This window comes from Nicotiana tabacum, chromosome 22 (genome assembly GCF_000715075.1).
Source record: "Nicotiana tabacum cultivar K326 chromosome 22, ASM71507v2, whole genome shotgun sequence".
Lineage (NCBI taxonomy): Eukaryota > Viridiplantae > Streptophyta > Magnoliopsida > Solanales > Solanaceae > Nicotiana > Nicotiana tabacum.
Genome location: NC_134101.1, coordinates 25,419,336 through 25,440,735, shown reverse-complemented (window position 1 = coordinate 25,440,735; position 21,400 = coordinate 25,419,336). Strand labels below are relative to the sequence as shown.

Genomic DNA, 21,400 nt, shown 5'->3' with positions numbered 1-21,400 from the left:
AAATTGTTACTTGTAGAATAATTTACGTAATCCAATTAGGAATAGGAAAGGAGACAAAATGAATTTGAAATGGAAGTTAAGTGGTAGGGAATGGATAAGGTAAACAGAAATTAGGAAATAAAGGTTTTATTATATGACTAAAATATAATGCATCAACATCTACACTGAGCAGCAGCACAAGAGAAAATCGCAAATTATTCTAATAAATAAACTGTAGAACAACGACCTAGTTTTAGTTCTACTTCTAGTTCTGTAATGGCCGACGAAGAAGAAGTAGAAGTTATGAAGAAGAGAGGCAGGACTTTGGGGAAAGGAGGATTTGTCTTTGTTTCCTTAGCTTCAACTGATAATACTGATAACGTTGGTACTGTTGATCATAGTCTAATTCCATCACTGATTGCGGTAAAGTCTTGTATGTTGAGCCGTTCTTAATCGCTCCAAGTAAAGAGGGAATTTCTTCACATGTTTGAAGACTCTCCTCACAGTATTCGCTCTTTTAGTATTAAAGTCACCCTAGAAAAAGGTGTGCTCCTCTATAACTTATTGTTAGAATATGCTTCCGGTGGAAATTTGGTTGATCATTTGAATTATTCATGGAAAGTAATGCCTGAGGTTGAAGCTAAAAAATACACCAAAAATATCGTTTTAAGGCCCAGTCGCATTCACGGCATGGGAATCATTCACTGCGACATAAAGCCTCACAGTAACATGATGTTGAAGCAAAATAAACTGATAAGAAGCAACACAGTTTTTTATAATAAAAAAAATAGAAGCCAGGAAAGTGACCTGAATTGTGTGTTGGGAAAAAATAATAATCCCACCCAGAAATAATATCCACGATAAATAATTATAACACAGGAGAGTAACAACGATACCAACTCTTTTAACGAGATAAAATACAATACCCGAGCAGAGCAATATTATCACTAATATTACAACTTAGTAGTGTCAAGAGACCACTATAATTTTGAAAAAAATAACACTCTTTATTTAAACACCTCACTACAATATTACCCACACTCAGTATTTATCTCACAAACTATAATCTATGGATTACTCTCTCTAACTTCTATTACTGCTCTCTTATTTTGGTGTATTTTCAAATGAGGAGAAGCTCCTCTATTTATAGCAAGAAATCCTTGGCTTAATAGTGGATATGATGTCATGGAAAATGTCATAAAACCTTGGTCTACAAATTTGTTATAGTGGATATGATTTCATGGCAAATGTCATAAAAACTTAATCCACAAATTTGTTAAGAAGCCAAATTAATGGCCATATTACACATGGGATGGACACTTCAAATCTCCCCCTTAATTTTGATTTTTCTTCTTCATTCCAAGTCTTGATTTCAATCTCTAAAAATCTTCAAGCTTGAGAGGTTTTGTAAAAATGTCCGCAACTTGATCATGAGACTTCAAATATTTGAGTTCTACCTCCTTCTTGGCAATGTATTCTCTGATGAAGTGATACTTTGTATCTATATGCTTGCTTCGATCATGATACACCGAATTCTTGGCAAGTGCATGTGCGGATGTATTGTCAATACAAATCTCTGTAGTTTCAATTTGTGGCAAATTGAGCTCCTTCAATAATCTTCTCAGCCAAATAGCATGACATATACAAGATGTTGCTGTTATATATTCAGCTTCACAAGTCGAGAGAGTAACAATGGATTGTTTCTTTGAACTCCAAGAAATAACAGAATCACCCAAGAAAACACAAAACCAGTTGTGCTTTTTCTATCATCAATATCTCCCGCATAATCACTATCACAAAATTCCATAATCTTGAAATCACTAGAATAAGAATAAAATAACCCAAAGTCAATCGTACTTTTTAGGTAACGAAGAATTCTTCTAGTGACTTTCAAATGAGTGGAGGTAGGAGCTTCCATGAAGCAGCTTACTACTCCAACTGCAAAGAGTATATCTGGCCTGGTACAAGTCAAGTACCTCAAATTTCCCACAAGACTTTTGAAAAATGTGGGATCCACTTTTGCTCCTTCATCAAACTTGGATAATTTTGTCCCACTTTCTATCGGTGTGTTCACGGGATTGCAATCGAGCATGTTGAACTTCTTCAATATCTCTTTTGTATAGCTTTCTTGAGAGATAAAAATTCCATCCTCCATATGCTTCATTTCTAGGCCCAGGTAGTATGACATGAGCCCTACATCTGTCATCTCAAACTCACGGGACATATCTTTCTTAAAAGCTTCAAACAAACTTGGGTTATTACCCGTAAAAATAAGATCATCAACATAAAGACAAGCAAGTAATATATCTCCATTAGTATGAACTTTAAGGTAAAGATCATATTCATAGAGACAACAAGTAAATCCATTGTCTTGAAAATACATGTCGATGCAACTATTCCATGCTCGTGGGGCTTGCTTTAATCCATATAAAGCTTTCTTCAACCGCAACACTTTATCTTCATGGCTTTTGACCACGAATATCAATTGTTCAACATAGATTTCTTCTTCAAGATAGCCATTCAAGAAGGCTAACTTGACGTCTAATTGATGGATCTTCCACTTCATTTGCGCCACCAAAGAGATCAGCAAACGAATCGTCTCCTTGTGGGCAACAGGTGCGAATTCACCATAGTAAATGCCTTGCCTTTGCTTGTAGCCTTTAGCCACAAGTCGTGCCTTGTATCTCTCCACATCTCCATTAGCATTCTTCTTTTTCTTGTATACTAATTTTACTCCAATTGCGCAATAACCCTTGGGAAGAGTTGTTAACTCTCATGTGTTCTTCTTCTCTATTGACTCAATCTCCTCCTCCATGGCTTGTCTTCACCTTTTGTCTATAACAGCTTCATCAAAGTTCATTGGTTCACTATCACCAAAGAGACAATATAAAAAATCAAAATTAGTAACTTCTTTCGTGTCATCATAGAGCTCTTGAATACTCCTTGTCCTTTGTGGTTGCTCATTTGAACTTTGTTGAGAAGAAGGAGATGCAACATTGGTTGGAAAAGGAGGTAGAGTTGTATCCTGCACAAGTTCCACGGTCTCTGGTTCTTCTTCATCGCCAAAGTATGGAAGAAATCATATAAAGTTTCTTCCTGAGCTTCCCAATTCCATGCCAATTCTTCATCAAATTCAACATCACGACTCACTATCATTTTGCCGCTACTTGGGTTGTACAACTTGTAGCCTTTTGAACTCGTATCATAGCCAACAAATATATGCTTGACACTTCGATCATCAAGCTTCGCTCTCCCTTAATGTGGCACATGAGCATACGCTATGCTCCCAAATATTCTCAAGTGCTTGACACTTGGCTTTCTTCCACTCCATGCTTCTTGAGGGGTTCGATCTCTAACATTCCTTGTTGGAGACCTATTGTTCAAATAAACTGCACAAGATACAGCTACTGCCCAAAATTCCTTGGGCATACTTTTAGCTTTTAACATACATCTAGCCATATTAAGAATCGTTCGATTATTTCTCTCTGCAACTCCATTTTGTTGGGGTGAATAAGGTACCATTAGAGGACGATGAATTTCATGAGACTGACAGAAGTCATTAAATTCTTTTGAACTGAATTCGCCTCCTCTATTTGACCTTAAAGCTTTTATTTCATAGCCACTTTCTTTTTTCACAAGTATTTTGAATTTTTAAAGGCAGCAAAAGCTTCAGATTTTTGGTTCAAGAAATAAACCCAAGTCTTTCTACTAAAGTTATCAATGAAAAGTAGAAAGTATTTACTTTTACCAAAAGAAGGTGAATTAATTGGTCCACACATATCAGTGTGAACAAGCTAAAGCGGTTTAGTTGATCTTGACATGGCCACCTTTGGAAAACTCCTCCTTGCATGTTTTCCAAGAAGATAAGTTCCGCACAATTGATTGGGATGGTTGATTGATGGTATCCCATGTACCATGTTCTTTTCTTCCATTGATTTGAGTGCTTCAAAATTCAAGTGTCAAAATCGTATGTGCCAACACCATAATTCATCTCGCACATTAGCCTTCAAACACTTTGCATCAATTGTTTTAAGATTCAGAGAAATAATCTATTCTTTGCCATATGCACTTTAGCAATTAGAATTCTACCTGAATCTATAAGCCAAAGATGCATATTTTACATGTGGATGTCATATTCCTTTTCAAGAAGTTGTCCCAAACTCAAAATATTACTTTTTAATTTTGGCACATAATAAACATCTTGAATTAGCTTGTGACTACCATCTTTACAAGAGATTAGAATCGTACATATCCCTTCGATTTGAATCTTTGAGGTATCTCCAAAAGACACATCACCTCTCACCGTTATTGAACTCCACAAACTTCTCTTTGCATCCACACATATCATTGCTTGCTCCATTGTCCAAATACCACAAGCTGGAATCATCCATGTCTTTTTCCTTGAGTGTCATCAACAATGTTGACTCATATTCTTCTTTCTTGCCGTCAACAAAGTTAGATTTTTCTTCAACATTGCCACGACATTCCCAAGAGTAATGGCCAAATTTATGAGAATTATAACACTCAATTTTTGATTTATTATACCTTTGTCTATTATTTTCTTGGTAGTAGCCACGTCTTCTCCCTCTTCTTTTTCCACGACCATGACCTCTGAATGTTTGGTGGATTTTAACTTCATTGTTGAAGTTGTTACCATTACTTCTTTCTCTTCCATAACCGCCACGGCCTCGGCCTCGTCCGTTTTCTCGATAGCTCTTTTCACCTCCATAATCCTTAAAGGATGCCTGAGTTTTAATAAGTTGCTCCAGTGGCACTTCTTGTCTTCTTTTGATATTTTTTTCGTGGGCCTGTAAAGAACCCTCCAATTGCTCTACCAGCATAGAGTCTAAATCTTTCGACTCCTCAATAGCACACACCATAAAATCAAATTTAGGTGTTAAAGTTCGAAGGATCTTTTCTATCACACGGATATCTTGTATGTCCTCCCCGTATCTTCTTAATTGATTTACAACATCCTTCACTTTTGAACAATAATCTGAAATGCATTCGAATTATTTTATTTTTAAAACTTCAAAGTCAGCCCTTAGAGTTTGAAGTTTTACCTTCCTCACCTTGTCAACTCCTTGAAGAGAATTTTGTAAAATCTCCCAAGCTTCCTTTGAGGTGGTAACATCTGTCACTTTCTCAAACATGGCATCATCCAAACATTGGTGGGGAGCATGAGGGTTTGTTGATCTTTCTTCCTTGTCTTTGCCAAGACATCTTTTTCATTTTGAGGCATAGTTTCCTCATTATCGGGTTTTGTATACCCTCTATCTACGATTTCTCACACATCCTGGGAGCCAAGAATGGCTTTCATACGTAGACACCATTTTTCATAATTATCTTTTGTGAGACGGAGGTACCGAAAAGACAGCGTAGCATTATTTGACATCGCTCTGATACCACGTTGTAGGGAAAAAAATAATAATCCCGTCCAGAAATAATATCCACGGCAAATAATAATAACACAAGAGAGTAACAACGACACCAACTCTTTTAACGAGGTAACATATAATACCCGAGCGGAGCAATATTACCACTAATATTACAACTTAGTAGTGTCAAGAGACTGCTACAATTTTAAAATAAATAACACTCTTTATTTAAACATCTCACTACAATATTACTCACACTCACTATTTATCTCACAAACTACAATCTGTGGATTACTCTCTCTAACTTCTATTGCGTCTCTCTTATTTTGGTGTGTTTTCAAATGAGGAAAAGCTTCTCTATTTATAGCAAAATATCCTTGGCCTAAAAGTGGATATGATATCATGTCAAATGTCATAAAAACTTGGTCCACAAATTTGTTATAGTGGATATGATGTCATGGCAAATGTCATGAAAACTTGGTCCACAAATTTGTTATAGTGGATATGATGTCATGGCAAATGTCATGAAAACTTAGTCGACAAATTTGTTAAGAAGCCAAATTAATGGTCATATTAGATATGGGATGGACCCTTCATTGCGAACCCAAACGGGAGGAGCTTGATCTTTCAACTAATCGATTAAATGGTGGGCTTCCTTCAGCCTTTGTTTCATGCTCTTCACTTTTCAGCCTGAACCTTGGTGTAAATGAACTTTCTGGTGATTTTATTGCTTCTGTAGTAAGCCATATACAAAATATTATATATTTACATGTACCATTTAATAGAGTTACTGGTCCTGTTCCAGTGTCCCTCGATAACTATTGGCAAATTTTGATCAACTTCAAGTACTGGATTTCAGCACAAATGCCTTTACAGGGGATGTACCTTTTGAGTTCTGCACGAAAAACTCAGCTTGAAAAACTAGTATTGCCTAATAATCATCTCACATGCATCATATATACCATCTCAGCTAGGACTCTGAACGAAGATAATTAATCTCAGTTTCAATAACTTAAATGGTTCAATCCCTCAGCAGATTTCGAATCTACCAAGTGTTTCGGACTTAGTCGCTTGGGATAATAGTCTCACAAGAAAAATTCCAGAAGGATTTTGCATGAATGGAGGAATTTTTACTCATTACTGGACCACTTCCAAAATCTATAATCAATTGCACTAGTCTGGTTTAAGAAATAAAAATTGGACCTTTTACATACTAATAAGTTAATTATAGTGTCGTGGTTTTCAACATGATATGACAATCCTATAAAAGCATATTTTATTGAAGATTAAACGAAAATGCTAAGATAAGCAGATAGAGTAATTTTTATTACTCACTTTGGTCCTATTTACTTGTCAATTTAGCATTACTTGTCAATAATATGAGTTGTTTTGACTAAATTGACCTTTCAATCATTTTAGTTCTTTCTAGAACATTTATTAGAGTAATAAGGGTAAATTGAATAAATTAATCAATTCTTTTTCGATATTCTAAAATTTCAAGTATCTTGGAACAACGAATTTTAACGAAAATGACAAGTAAATAGGAAAGTATATTCCATTTTAGAAAATAAGAGAATAAATATGGAGAGAGATTAATGTGATAAAATCAATTTGTAGTGTTACTTTGAAATGAACGAAAATAATGTTAATTTAGTCATATTCTCCTTTTAATTAGTATCTTTTTAGGTGTGCGCAAAAATAAAAAGTAACACATAAAATTTAGCGGGAAGGAAAATTTAACAAATTACAAACATGCAGGTTGAATACCTAGTGCTTATTGCACCGGAAACATTAGAGGCAAAAATGATTTGATGTAAATATCGGATACTAGTAAATTTACCAATATTACATTAGTGGAATATCGATAAATCATATTGGGTTATGAGATAAGAAATATAATTTAAAATTTTAGTACCACCAAAACGGGTCGAATATGAAGGTGTTTTTCCTCACCCTAATTTTAAAATTAGGACGACTCCTCTCACCATTCTATATTGTGGCTGTAGTCTTCCTTGGTAAGCTTATAGCCTCAATGAAGAAAGCAATTTTCTTGTCATGTTCAGCAAGATCGATTGGCTAAAAGGTCTGCTGGAATATTTCCTTCCCTGAAGATGCGATTAAATTGGAATGAACCATCAGTTAGCATAGCTTGGATATCCACCCTTGATCTACCAGGAGGTGCAATTCTTTCTTTTTTTTGTATCACAAGTAGAGAGTCAGATTCAATTGTTAGCCTATTGAAGCCATGACCAATACACTATCTCAATCTAATTTTAATAGCATGTGCCTCCGCATAATTATTGGTGGTCACACCTAGATAAACAGTGATGGCCATGATCAATTGACCGAGGTGATCCCTTAGAATTCCACCATCTCCAGCACTACCGGGATTTCCTTTGCAATTAACCGGTGCGGGATTTGTTTATAAATCAAATGAGTTTTTGTATTTCAATTTCTAATAATTTTATTTTTTTTAATTCATACTGCAACTCTCTCCCATATAATAAATTATGGTTGTGTTATCCTCAATGTGCATTTTAGTAATTGACCATGAAACTACAAATTCATGGCAGTAGTACAAGTCACACGTTCAGATTTCAATAGTTTCTTGATTATTGCAGTCGTATTAATTTTTAAAAGAATGAAATGAAAAAGAGAAAACCTCCACCCCCTACAAGAACGTTCCTTTATATATATATATACCTAATGAATACTTTCTTCTCTGGTTGATCATGCGCTTAGTCATTTGAGAGATAGAGAAGAATCCTAACTTCAATATCGTACCTTATGAATCAAGTAATTGAGATGAGTTGAGTTCATCATCGAGCATGATTAAGGTTAATCGTCTGAAATGATTTTTCTTGCAATTATTTTTTTAAGAATTGCTTTGCATTCTTCCTCCTTGTAAAGGTGTATACGGGTAAAATCGAGTCCGCTGCATAACTCGTCTTCCCGGTGAGCCAATCGGAGCAGGAACATGATTGTATTGTATCGGAGTCAGGACGAAAAACCCCTCGTATTAAGGCTCGGGCAAGGCTCCTGCCCTCGGGGATATCAGAGCCATATCCTTGAGGGCCGATCTGAAGATTGAAGACTTCGGAGAATATTACCAAGTAGTTGCGCACAACTAACAAAGGGATGTGTTATTCGTGCCTAATCGGATATCTCGGCGCGAATCTCGGCTCGTATCGGTGATCGGCGAAACGGAAATTTTTTACCTTTTTTAGAATTGTACTTAGGGTAAAACTCTCATACTATATAAAGGAAAAAGATTATTATTCATAGGGACACATTGTAACACGCATATCAAGGCAATATACTCTTATTTTCTCTGTTATTCAAAGATCTTACTTTTATTCATCAGTTCTTCACTAGTGTGAGCCCGGGATCAAAGGCAGGCATTTGATTAAGACGTTACTGAGTCCGAGATCACTCTCCTTGTTGATTTGATAATTTGTTACGTCCTTTATCTGTTTAATCTAACGCCATTTATAATTTTTATTGAATTAATTCGCATATCCTTTAAACCACATATAAATTTAATTATTATCCATTTTTTAGGGTAAATAGTTTGGCGCCCACTATGAGGCTAAGGATAATAGTGGCAAATTGATACAAATTTTCATAACGCACTCTATTTTACCCTTGTTCTTTGAGCTTTTAATTTCAGGTCAAATTAAAAATATCAAACTCTCAATTTGCCCATTTGAATGTTGATGCTGAGTCCGGCCACCATGGAACAACAACGTGGTGCCCAGCAATGAGGTGCCCTCTATTGACCTTAACGGAGTTCCAGTTGCGGATCTAATCGATGCTAACTCACACGTGGCTATCGAAGCAAACTTGCCTACTAACCCCGAAAACAGCATTTGTGGGGGAGCCCGGTCGATATCCCGGAGTACACACGACGGCGAAGGTGATGGGATCAACTTGCGGGTGGTTTTCGAAATGTTACAGGCTCAACATGCACTCGCAGAAATAGCCCAGTTGCAGAATCAAAGCCGCGCCCCCAGCAGAGTTGAGCCTGAACCATCCTGGGAAAATGCTCGCAGAAATGAACCGGCCACAGAAAGGTCGGGTGAAGCAGAACCCGGGACCAACCCCGAGATAACAAAGATGCTTGAGGAACTGACAAAACGGGTAAAATTAGGAGAAAAAAATATTGAAGTCAACGACAAAAAAGTGGAGACCTATAACTCCAAGGTCGATCAAATACCAGGAGTACCACCGATACTGAAGGGCCTTGATTCCAAGAAATTTATCCAAAAGCCTTTCTCTTCAAGCGTAGCTCCGAAGTCGATCCCAAAGAAGTTCTGTATGCCCGAAATTCCGAAGTGTAATGGAACAACTGATCCAAATGAACATGTGACCTCCTACACATATGCCATCAATGGGAATGACTTGGAAGGTGAAGAAATTGAATCCGTTCTGCTGAAAACGTTCAGAGAGACCTTTTCAAAAGGAGCTATGATATGGTATCACAACATACCCCATAATTCTATTGACTCGTTTGTTATGCTTACAGATGCCTCTATAAAAGTGCACACCGGGACCATCAAGGTTGAGACCAGGAAGTTAGACCTTTTCAAAGTAAAGCAAAGAGATAACGAGATGCTCAGGGAATTTGTGTCGAGGTTTCAAATGGAACAGATGGATCTGCCTCCGGTCACAGACGATTGGGCCGTTCAGGCATTCACCTAAGGACTCAATCCCCAAAGCTCATTGGCTTCGCAGCAGTTGAAACAAAATTTGATAGAACACCCGGCGGTAACTTGGGTCGACGTCCATAACAGGTACCAATCAAAAATTAGGGTCGAAGACGATCAGCTCGGGGCCTCTTCCAGATCCGTTTATCCCGTCAGAACTAGTGACAGATCCAAAAGAGCCATCAATCATGAACCAAGACCGAATAGAGATCGGTATCATCCATACAATGGAGATCGAAGGGTTAATGGGATCGGCCGCAACCCTACAAGGAGTGAAAGAAAGAGCGATCAAGGTCATAATAACCGGGGACTCATGAGTAAAAACGGTTTCGACAAAACCATCGGGTCTAAGGAGGCCCCAAAGTTATCGGAGTACAACTTCAGCGTCGACGCTGTCGGTATCGTATCAGCCATCGGATGCATCAAAGATACTAAGTGGCCTCGACCATTGCAATCTGATCCTGCCCAAAAGGACCCCAACTTAATGTGTAAGTATCATAGCACTCACAGTCACATAACCAAAGACTGCCGACAACTGACAGAAGAAGTAGCCCGGTTATTTAATAACGGATATCTCCGAGAATTTCTGAGTGATCGAGCCAAAAATCACTTCAGGAATAGGAACTCCAACAAGCAGATCAAGCAAGAGGAATCTCAGCATGTCATTAACATGATCATTGGTGGAGTTGATGTCCCCCAAGGGCCAATGTTAAAGTGCACTAAGGTGTCCATTAGAATGGGAAAACGGACTCGAGATTATGTACCGGAGGGAACCGTATCTTTCAACGACGAGGACGCTGAAGGCATCGTGCAACCACATAATGATGCACTGGTAATATATGTACTCATAAATAAATCTCGAGTTAAGCGTATGTTAATTGATCCAGGTAGCTCGGCCAATATCATCAGATTGAGGATTGTGGAACAACTGGGTCTACAAGACCAAATAGTGCATGTAGTCCGAGTTTTAAACGGATTTAACATGGCATGCAAGACTACTAAAGGGGAGATAACCTTGCCGGTAAACACCACCGAAACCGTTCAGGAAATAAAGTTCTATGTGATCGAAGGAGATATGAGATACAATGCTTTATTTGGAAGGCCGTGGATTCACAACATGAGGGAAGTACCCTCAACACTACATCAGGCGTTGAAATTCCCCACACTTGGAGGGATCAAGACTGTTTACGGATAACAGCCGGTCATAAAAGAAATTTCCACAGTCAATGAGGTGACCCTAATATATGTACTCTCGACATTAAAGAATCTGAGTTCGGTTACCAAGGAAGAAACCAAATAGCAATCATCGACACCGGCCCCGACCGAACCAGAAAAGTAAGAGACAAGCGAGGATGATGATTACGGAGTCCCTAGGTCGTTCATAGCCCCTGACAATTCCGATACCACCAAGTCAATGGTTGAGGAGCTAGAACAATTCAGATTGATCGAGCACTTACTCGATCTGAAGGTATACCTAGGCACAGGGCAAACTCTTGAGCTTAGGAAAAAACCCATTGAATTCCTTATAGCTAACATAGATTGTTTCGCTTGGTCCCACCTTGATATGACAGGGATCCTGCCAGAAATACCCCCTCTTGGACCCGAAGTTAAACTCGGTTAAACAGAAGATGAGGCCTCAGTCTGAAGTCAAGCATGCATTCATCAAAGATGAAGTATCCAAACTCCTTAAAATAGGTACCATTCGGGAAGTTAAGTACCCGGATTGGTTGGTAAACGTAGTAGTAGTGCCTAAAAAGGTAAATAAATTAAGAATGTGCGTATACTATAAAGACTTGAACAAGGCATTCCCTAAAGACTCTTTTCCTTTGCATAACATTGATCGCATGATCGATGCGACTGCCGGCCATGAGATACTCAGCTTTCTCGATGCCTATTCCGGGTACAACCAAATTCGGATGGACCAGGGCGATCAAGAAAAAACTTCCTTCATCACTAAATACGGTACCTATTGTTATAACGTCATGTCGTTCGGACTAAAAAATGTCGGTGCCACTTACCAATGCCTAGTAAACCGGATGTTCGAAGAACAAATAGGAAAATCAATGGAGGTTTACATTGACGACATATTAGTTAAGTCCCTGCGAGCAGAGGACCATTTGGAATATTTGCAGGAAACCTTCAACATACTGAAGAAATACAATATGAAGCCGAACCCAGAGAAATGCACATTTAGGGTCGGGTCCAAGAAGTTCCTTGGATTCATGGTGTCCAACCGGGAAATCGAGATCAATCCCGAAAAAATCAAAGTTGTAGAAATCAAGGTCATTCAAAGGTTAACCGAGCGTATAGCCGCCCTAGGTTCTTCTCATTGCTGAAGAAGAAGAATAACTTTTCGTGGACCTCGGAATGCCAGCAAGCTTTGGAAGAACATCAAATGGTACCTTTCGAGTCCACATTTGTTTCATACTCCGAAGGCAGACGAGCAATTGTACCTATACTTAGCACTATCCGAGATAGCAGTAAGTGGAGTCTTAGTCCAGAAAGAAGAAGGTACGCAATTTCCTATATATTATGTTAGCAAGACTCTAGGCGAGGCCAAAACAAAGTATCCTTACCTGGAGAAATTGGCGCTCGCTTTACTAAGCGCCTCTAGGAAGTTAAAGACATATTTTCAATACCATCCCATATGTGTCATAACTACTTACCCATTGAGGAACATAATGCACAAATCCAAGCTCTCATAATGATTAGACAAATAGGTCATGAAAATTAGCGGGTACGATATCGAATATCGACCCCGAACAGCCATCAAATCTCAAATTTTAGTAGACTTCGTGGTTGACTTCATGCCGGCCTTAATACCCAAATTCGAAAAGGAATTGTTGTTAACCTCGGGGACCTCCTCGGGAATCTGGACCCTCTTTACGATGGTGCCTCAAATGCAAAGGGGTCCGGACTCGGCATCGTGTTGAAGCCGCCCACGGCTAACATAGTTAGGCAAGCTATTAGAACTGTGAAATTGACTAGCAATGAGGCCGAATATGAGGCCATGATCGCAGGTCTCGAATTGGCTGAAAGCCTGGGGGCCGAAGTGATCGAAGTCAAATGTGATTCCCTCCTCGTGGTAAATCAAGTTAATTAAACATTCGAAATGAAAGAGGAACGAATGCGAAGATACTTAGATAAACTACAGGTGACGCTATATCGATTCAAGGAGTGGGCCTTACAACACGTACCCCGGGATCAAAATAGTGAAGCCGATGCTCTAGCTAACTTGGGGTCATCGGTTGATGATGATGAATTCAGCTTGGGGATGATCGTACAACACATAAAATTGGTAGTGAAAGAATTCCATGCTGAGATAAACTCGACAAGTTTAACCTGGGACTAGAGAAATAAGTATATAGATTACCTAAAGACCGAGAAGCTGCCCTCAGATCGCAAAGAATTGAGAGATCTACGCATGAAGGCGGTCAGGTTTACTCTGTACGAAGATAATACCATGTTTAGAAGAACATTCGATGGCCCACTCGCCATATGTTTGGGATCGGGAGACACCGAATACGTTTTGAGGGATGTTCGCGAAGGCACCTGTGGGAACCATTTGGGGACAGAATCGTTGGTTCGTAAGATAATCAGAGCTGGTTAATACTGGATCGACTTGGAGAAAGATGCGAAGGAGTTCGTGCGAAAATATGATGGTTATTAGAGGTACGCACCATTGACCCACCAACCCGGGGAGTTTCTACACTCGGTCCTATCACCATGGCCGTTCATGAAATGGGGAATGGACATCGTCGGTCCCCTACCATGGGCACCCGGTAAGGCTCAATTTATACTATTTATGACTGACTATTTCTCTAAATGGGTTGAAGCTCAAGCGTTCGAGAAGCTCCGAGAAAACAAAGTCATCGACTTTATTTGGGACCACAAAATATGCTAGTTCGGTATACTGGGCGAGATAGTATGTGATAACGGGAAGCAGTTCATCGTAAGCAAGGTCAGCAAATTTTTTGAGGACCATAAGATCAAGAAGATATTGTCAACACCCTATCACCCTAGTGGGAACGGGTAGGCAGAGTCGACAAACAAAACAATCCTTCAAAACTTTAAGAAAAGATTGACCGATGCTAAAGGGAAGTGGAAGGAAATCATGTGTGAAGTCTTGTGGGCATATCGCACGACTTCAAAATCCAGTACTGAGGTCACCCCGTTTTCGTTAGTCTACGGTGCTGAAGCACTAATATCGATCGAGGTGGGAGAATTGAGCCTCAGGTTCTGATATGCAATCGAAGAGTCAAACAACGAGGCCACGAGCATGAGCCTAGAACTACTGGATGAGAGGTGCGAGGCCACTCTAGTCCGGCTGGCCGCCCAAAAATAGCGAATAGAAATATATTACAACCGAAGAGCCATACTCCAACACTTTAACATCGGGGACTTGGTATTAAGAATAGTAACACAGAACACTCGGAACCCGAATGAAGGGAAGCTAGGACCAAACTAGGAAGGTCTGTATTGAGTCATCGGTATTACCGGTAAAGGTTCGTACAAACTCGAAATGGGAAATGGAACACAGCTACCAAACAACTAAAATGTGACCCACTTAAAACGATACTACTGTTAAGGTAGGACACCATTCATTTTCTTTTATTTATTTTATTTGGCTAACACTTGTAGGCAACGGCCAAAGGAGAATGTAGCTGATTAGGCTTGAAAGCATGCGTTGCACTCTTTTTAGCTTGAACCGGATTTCTCCCAAATAGGTTTTCCGGCAAGGTTTTTAACGAGGCAACAATAAATCGTGCTAACTTAGAGTCAAAGACCAGTTTTAAATCGGAGTCAATGGTCGCATCAACAGTATCCGAGTCCACTTGATGATCGACCTCGAATACTGGGAGCCATTACCCTCGGGTCATGATTTTTAGTAAGGAAGGAAACTCTGTCATCAAACAGTCTAGGCTCGGTGATTAGGATTCATTGTAAGGGCCAAACGGTCAAATGAATCGTGCCTGCGTAGGTCACCCCGGCCACAACACGAGATTTTATGCAATCTTTTACGTTACACACAGAAATGAAAGAAAGTTTTTACCTTGCTAACAAACACTCTTTGCTTCTTAAAAGTATCGAGCCCAAGGGCTATTCCTACACGAGAACTATCGAGCCCAAGGGCCACCCCTGTCCGAGCCCAAAGGGCTAACCCCACTCGGGGATTGCCGTCCTTGATAAGTTCGGACGGCTCGGGTAATCAAAATTCGAAGGCACAAAACCTATTAGGCAGTGCCCTAACCTAAAAGGCTACGGCCACCCTAAAAATGGTCGGAGACGTTCGAAGCCCGTAATCAAAACATAAGGCCTTCAATAAAATTCCAAACCTGTTCAAAGGCCATCCTCGGCAAAGATATGGTCTAAAAACATTTAAACGAGCATCTTGGGGAAAGCTTCTGGTCACTCTAAGCCCCCATAAGTTTCAAGAAAAACTTGTATCGAGGACGAGACTTGTTCGGACCTCCGAAAACTAACTTATTATTATGTTTGATTCTGTGCTAAGGCATTTAAAATTTTTTCCATTAGGATGCTAAAAGTAATAGACTTCAAGATTGCCAAAAGGGCCCTGAAATGTCTTTACAAAGGCCAATGAACACGGCCTCAACAAAATAAATGTACAAGATACAAAAACAAATACAAAAAATCCTAAGGCATCTATGCATGATCTTCACCAGGACCCGACTCATCACCAGAACCATCGGGGCCTTCTTCATCTTCGGGTTCTCCGGAGTTTTCAGATCCTTCTTCATCGTCTGGTTCGACTAGCTTCTTGGCCTCGACCTTAAGTCTTTTCTCATCCTCAAGCTCGACTGACAGGTCGAAGCCTCGGGTATGGATCTCCTCAAGGGTCTCCCTATGGGATAGCCGCCTCACGTACTCAGCAATAGTCTTCAGGCATGCCTCGGCTGCTTCAACATCAGCCATATACTGAGCTACCATCTCTTCAACATCAGCCAAGGTTGCTTCCGACTTGGACCTCTCCATTTCAAGCTCATTACGTAGGGCATCCCATTCGTCAATGGCCGAACCCAGTTGTGCTTGAAGGTCCTCATTTTGTCAAGCTCGAGCATAGGCTTTCACTTTTTCCACTCGGAGTTGAACCTCCCCAATGCCAATTGTGCCTCGGTGGTCTCCCTCCCCAAAACCAGTCGATCCATTTTTCTCTTCCAAACACCGGCCATGGCTTGGAACTCATTCATTTCAGCTCGGAGTTGGTCGATCTAGTCAATCTTCTAATGAACTTGCGAGGTTTGGTCGTTAGTCTCCAAGGATAAGTCTTCATAGCTAACTTAGAAAACCTTTACCTTTTTCACCAAGTCGGCATGCTCTTTTTGTGCCACATCTAGCTCAGTCTGGAGGTTCGTGACGATCCCTTCGTGTTGCTCGCTGAGAAGCTTATACATGTCTCTTTTCTCGGCAAGCTCCTTGACCTCAGCCTCAAGATAGATAGTCTTAATCAGGTATCAAAGAAAGCTTTTGTGATGGAGTGTTGAGGCATGCAAAAGGGTAAAAGAAAGAATATATGAGAAATATCAAGGACTAAGTCAAAGGTCAAAAAAGCGTAATGATGCCTTACCCAATTCAGTACCTGCTGCGCCTCGTTGAACAAGCAAGGCACGTCCACCTTATTCATTTTTGCTTGGTCTTCTTCGGTCACCGGGCATCGAAGGTGGCTCGCTACTCCCACGGGAGCATAAAGAACCTGGGCATCCTCTAGGACACTGATGATTATCGACCTCTTACGGTCGGGGTCCGCACTAGGGGAGAGGAACTGGTTGACTAACTTTGGGATCATGTTTAGCCCTCCGACTTCTGATGACGGATCCTTTCTCGAAACTTCTAGGTCGCCCAGCCCAGAAAAGTCTTCCAAGACGGACGAGTCCATGTCGTCAAAAAGGGAACGAAGGGGATCGTCAACGCCATGAGCCCCTTCGTTATATTTCTCCTTCCTCGCGTATGCTTCTTCGAGCATAGACTTGGTGTAAGAGGTCACCCCCTAGATCTCAATCACGTCAGGAACTTCCTTCGGTGCAGAACCGGCATCCTGGGAAGTTTTACCCCGGGGATCCGCGTCAGCTTTCTGAGTTGGAAGGGGTCGATCTCGCGAGTCCCCCCCTCAGATGCATCCCAATCCCCGGGATAGGTGGTCGTCCCGTGAGTTACGAAGACAGATTTATCCTCCGACTCATCCTTAAGCCGAAGGAGGGAGTCATAGGTAGGCACACGGGAATTGGATCCCCTCCTGGGCTTGCGGAGCACCCGCTTCTTCAGTTTTTTCGCCCCGAAGCTCGGGGAGCCCGAGGGTTTTCTTTTTCTTTTCTTCTTTCCCTCTGTGGAAGCAACAGAGGGATCAATGGGCGGGGGCAGATCTGCATCCCCTTCCGAAGGCCTAAGTTTGATGGCCTTAGGCAAACCTACAATGATAAAGAGAAGGGGTTAGTATAATATAAGATGGAGACATGATGATGACTATTCGGAAAGGGACCTTACCATGAGAACGGGCTTCCCATCGGCCCTTTGAGAGTCTGTGATATGTGTGCTCGAAGTAGGACATCTGAGTAAAAATGCCCTTGATCCACTCCTTTAACCGAGGGACCGCATTCGAAACCCAGGCAACAATTGCACAGTCACAAACACGAATGAGAAGATCGAAATAAAGGAAGAAGATTTTTGATGGAGTTACACTTACGAGACGCATTCCACTTCTCAGGGAATGGCATGTATTCTGAGGGAATCAAATCCTCGGTCTTCACTCGGACGAAGCATCCCTGCAAGCCTCGGTCTCGGTCCTCGTCGATACTAGAGAAGGGTGCTTTGATGGCCTAGCGTGTAAGCTTGATCAGTCCCCCTCGGAACATCAGGGGACTGTATAATCGGAGCAGATGGTCGATTGTGAATCGACGAGATTTGGTCTTGTTCACAAAGTAATGAAGGAGGGTCATAATCCTCCACATTGACGAATGGATTTTCCCGAGGCACACTTCGTACCTCTTGCAAAAATCCAGGATGATCGGATCCACCGGTCCCAGCGTGAAAGGATAAATGTAAACACTTAAGTAACCGTTCACATAGGTAGTAAAGGCGTCATTAAGCCTGGGGACTACTACGTCCTTACCTTCCCAATCGCAGTCTTTATGGACTATGGGAAGAACGTCCTCGATCACGGAACATGTATATCTCGAGACCACTTCTCACCGGTCATGTTTGTGCGAAGGATTCTCGACCTTGAAGTCATCAGCAATTGAGCAGTCCCCGGGATAAACGCCGACAAAGGAGGCTCAGGGGGCGATGCATTAACAGCCGCAACAGGAGAAGTCGTTTCGAGGGCCACCATCTCGGGGGCGACCGCTTATGTACCAGCGGCCAGCTGAGAAGATGAAGAGAAAACTTCTTGAGGAACGGTTTTCGATATTTTTGCCATTATCATTTGAGAGAAAGTTAGAAATTTGGAGAATAAACATTAAGTTTCGGAAAGATGGGTTTTGAAGATGAAGAACAGGGTATGAAGATTTGAAGAAATTTTGGTAGAAATCTGGAAATTGCTATGAAGATTGAAGAACAGGATGAAGATTTGAAGATTTGATGAAGATTCTGATAATGGTTGATGGCTCGAAGATAGCGGTTTGATCGGAAAGTAGAAAAAGGACAAAGGAAGGATGCTTTTATAGAGAAACATCTGATGCTTCACATTCGAAGGCAACCTGTCGGAGAATGATACATGTCCAAAGTCAGAACGACGCGATTGATGGGACGTTTTGCCTTCCCATCAAAACGTACGAAGGAAGGAACCGGAGTCATCTGTCGTTTCCCATATTTTCGGCAAGTATACTCTCTGAGAAATGAGGGGACTATCTGTATACAGGTAAAACTGAGCCCGCTCCATGACTCATATTCTCGGTGAGCCAATCGGAGCAGGAACATGGTCGTATTATATCGGAGTCAGAACGAAGAACCCTACGTATTAGGGATCGGGAAAGGCACCTGCCCTCGGGGATATCCTCGAGGGACAATCTGAAGATTGAAGAGAATATTACCAAGTAGATGCGCACGACTAACAAAGGGCCGTGACGTCCGTGCCTAACCGGATATCACGGCGCGAATCTCAGCTCGTATCGGTGATCGGCAAAATGAAAGATTTTTACCTTTTTTAGAATTGTATTTAGGATAAAACTCACCTATTATATAAAGGGGGAGATTATTATTCATAGGGATACATTGTAACACGCATATCAAGGCAATATACTCTTAGTTTCTCTATTTTTTAAAGTTTTTACATTTATTCATCAGTTCTTCATTAGTGTGAGCCCGGGATCGAAGGCAGGCATTTCATTAAGACGTTACTGAGTCCGGGATCACTCTCCTTATTGGTTTGACAATTTATTACGTGATCTGTTTAATCTAACGTCATTTATCATTTGTATTGAATTAATTCGTATATCCTTAAAACCACATATAAATTTAATTGTTATCCGTTTTTAGGGTAAATTAACCTGATTTTGCACCACTTAGCTTTTTGAGCTTTTAGTTAAGAATTTTTAACTCTCGTAATATATATGAAATTAGGAGTTGAGGCTCGATTTAGAATAATCATTAACTCAAGATAGTTGTTATATGTATGCTTTGAGTTTCGCTCTATAGTTCTTCCTTAAAATAGAAATAATTAAACTCCTTAAATGACTCTATATTAGTCTCATTAAAATAATTGCATTTTATTTGCTTAACCATGAAAGATTCTAAGTTGTATAATGTGAGGTAATAATTAAGCTGAAACTACTAGGCGATAAATTATTCATTATAAAATTTGTTGCTTAAAATCAACATTTGAAGTAAAAAGAAAAGATTTACTAGCTAGAAATTACTCCCTCCGTTTCAATTTAGATAATTTAGTTTGACTTGGCACAAAGTTATAGAAAAAAAGAAGACTTTTGAAATATGTGATCCTAAAAGCTTAAGGAACAAAAGTCACCCACAGAATGGAGCCAGCTATAGCGAAGTCAAATGAGCAAGAATCGAGGACTACTCCCGAAATTGCTAAATTACTCGAGGAACTCACAAAGCGAGTCGAAGCCAACGAAAAAAAAGTAGAAACTTATAACACTAGGGTTGATCAGACCAATGATAAAAGGGTTGGATTCAAAAATAATTCGTGCAAAAATTGTTTCCCTCGAGCGCAGTCCCGAAACCAATCCCCACAAAATTTCGTTTGCCCGAAATTCCCAAATATAACGGAACGACCGATTCCAACGAGCACGTCACTTCTTACACATGTGATATCAAGGGAAATGATTTGGAAGACGATGAAATCTAATCTGTGTTGTTAAAAATATTCGGAGAAACCCTCTCGAAGGGAGCAATGATTTGGTATCACAACCTACCACCAAATTCCATCGACTCGTTCGCCATGTTAGCAGATTCTTTTGTGAAAGCACATGTCAGCGCCATAAAAATCAGAACAAGGAAATCGGACATCTTCAAGGTAAGACAAAAAGATAACGAGATGCTGAGGGAGTTCGTATCTCATTTTCAAAGGGAACAAATGGACCTGCCACCAGTCACAAACGATTGGGTTATTCAGGCTTTCACTCAAGGTTTGAACGAACGAAGTTCGACGGCTTCACGGCGGTTAAAGCATAACCTGATCGAATACCCAAACATCACGTGGGCCGACGTGCACAATCGGTACCAATCAAAAATTAGGGTCGAAGATGACCAATTGAGGTCTGAATCCGTTATTCGAAGGGATATTAATCGAGAACAATGTCCGATCGGGGATCGATACCGACCATACAATGGAAATCGCAGAATCAGCGAATTGAGACATAACCTCGGACAAAATAACAAGAGAAGTGATCGAGGTCAAGGGTCTCGAGGGCTGATGAACAGAAGTAAGTTCGATAGGCCTGTCGGATTTAAGGAAACTCCTTGGTTATCGGAATATAACTTCAGCATTGATGCATCCACCATCATTTCGGTTTTCGGACGCATCAAAGACACTAAATGGACTCGACACATGCAGACTGATCCTGCCTAGAGGAATCCCAATCAAATGTGCAAATATCATGGCACCCATGGCCACAGAATGGAAGATTGCAGGCAACTAAGAGAGGAAGTAGCCCGGTTATTCAACAAAGGGCACCTTCGAGAATTTTTAAGCGATAGGGCAAAGAACCATTTTAAAAATAGGGATTTCGGCAAGGAAAACGAACAAGAAGAACCGCAACACGTCATTCACATGATCATCGGCGGCGCCGATACCTCTCAGGTACAGGTGCTTAAACGCACTAAGACATCGATTGTGAGAGAAAAGCGATCTCGAACTCAAGATTA

At 40.5% G+C, this 21,400-nt stretch overlaps 1 pseudogene; it reads left to right on the top strand.

Moving 5' to 3' along the window:
- Positions 1 to 255: 255 nt before the first annotated feature.
- The window catches only part of LOC107796582 (mitogen-activated protein kinase kinase kinase 20-like), a 29,505-nt pseudogene continuing 8,360 nt past the window's right edge, over positions 256 to 21,400 (top strand).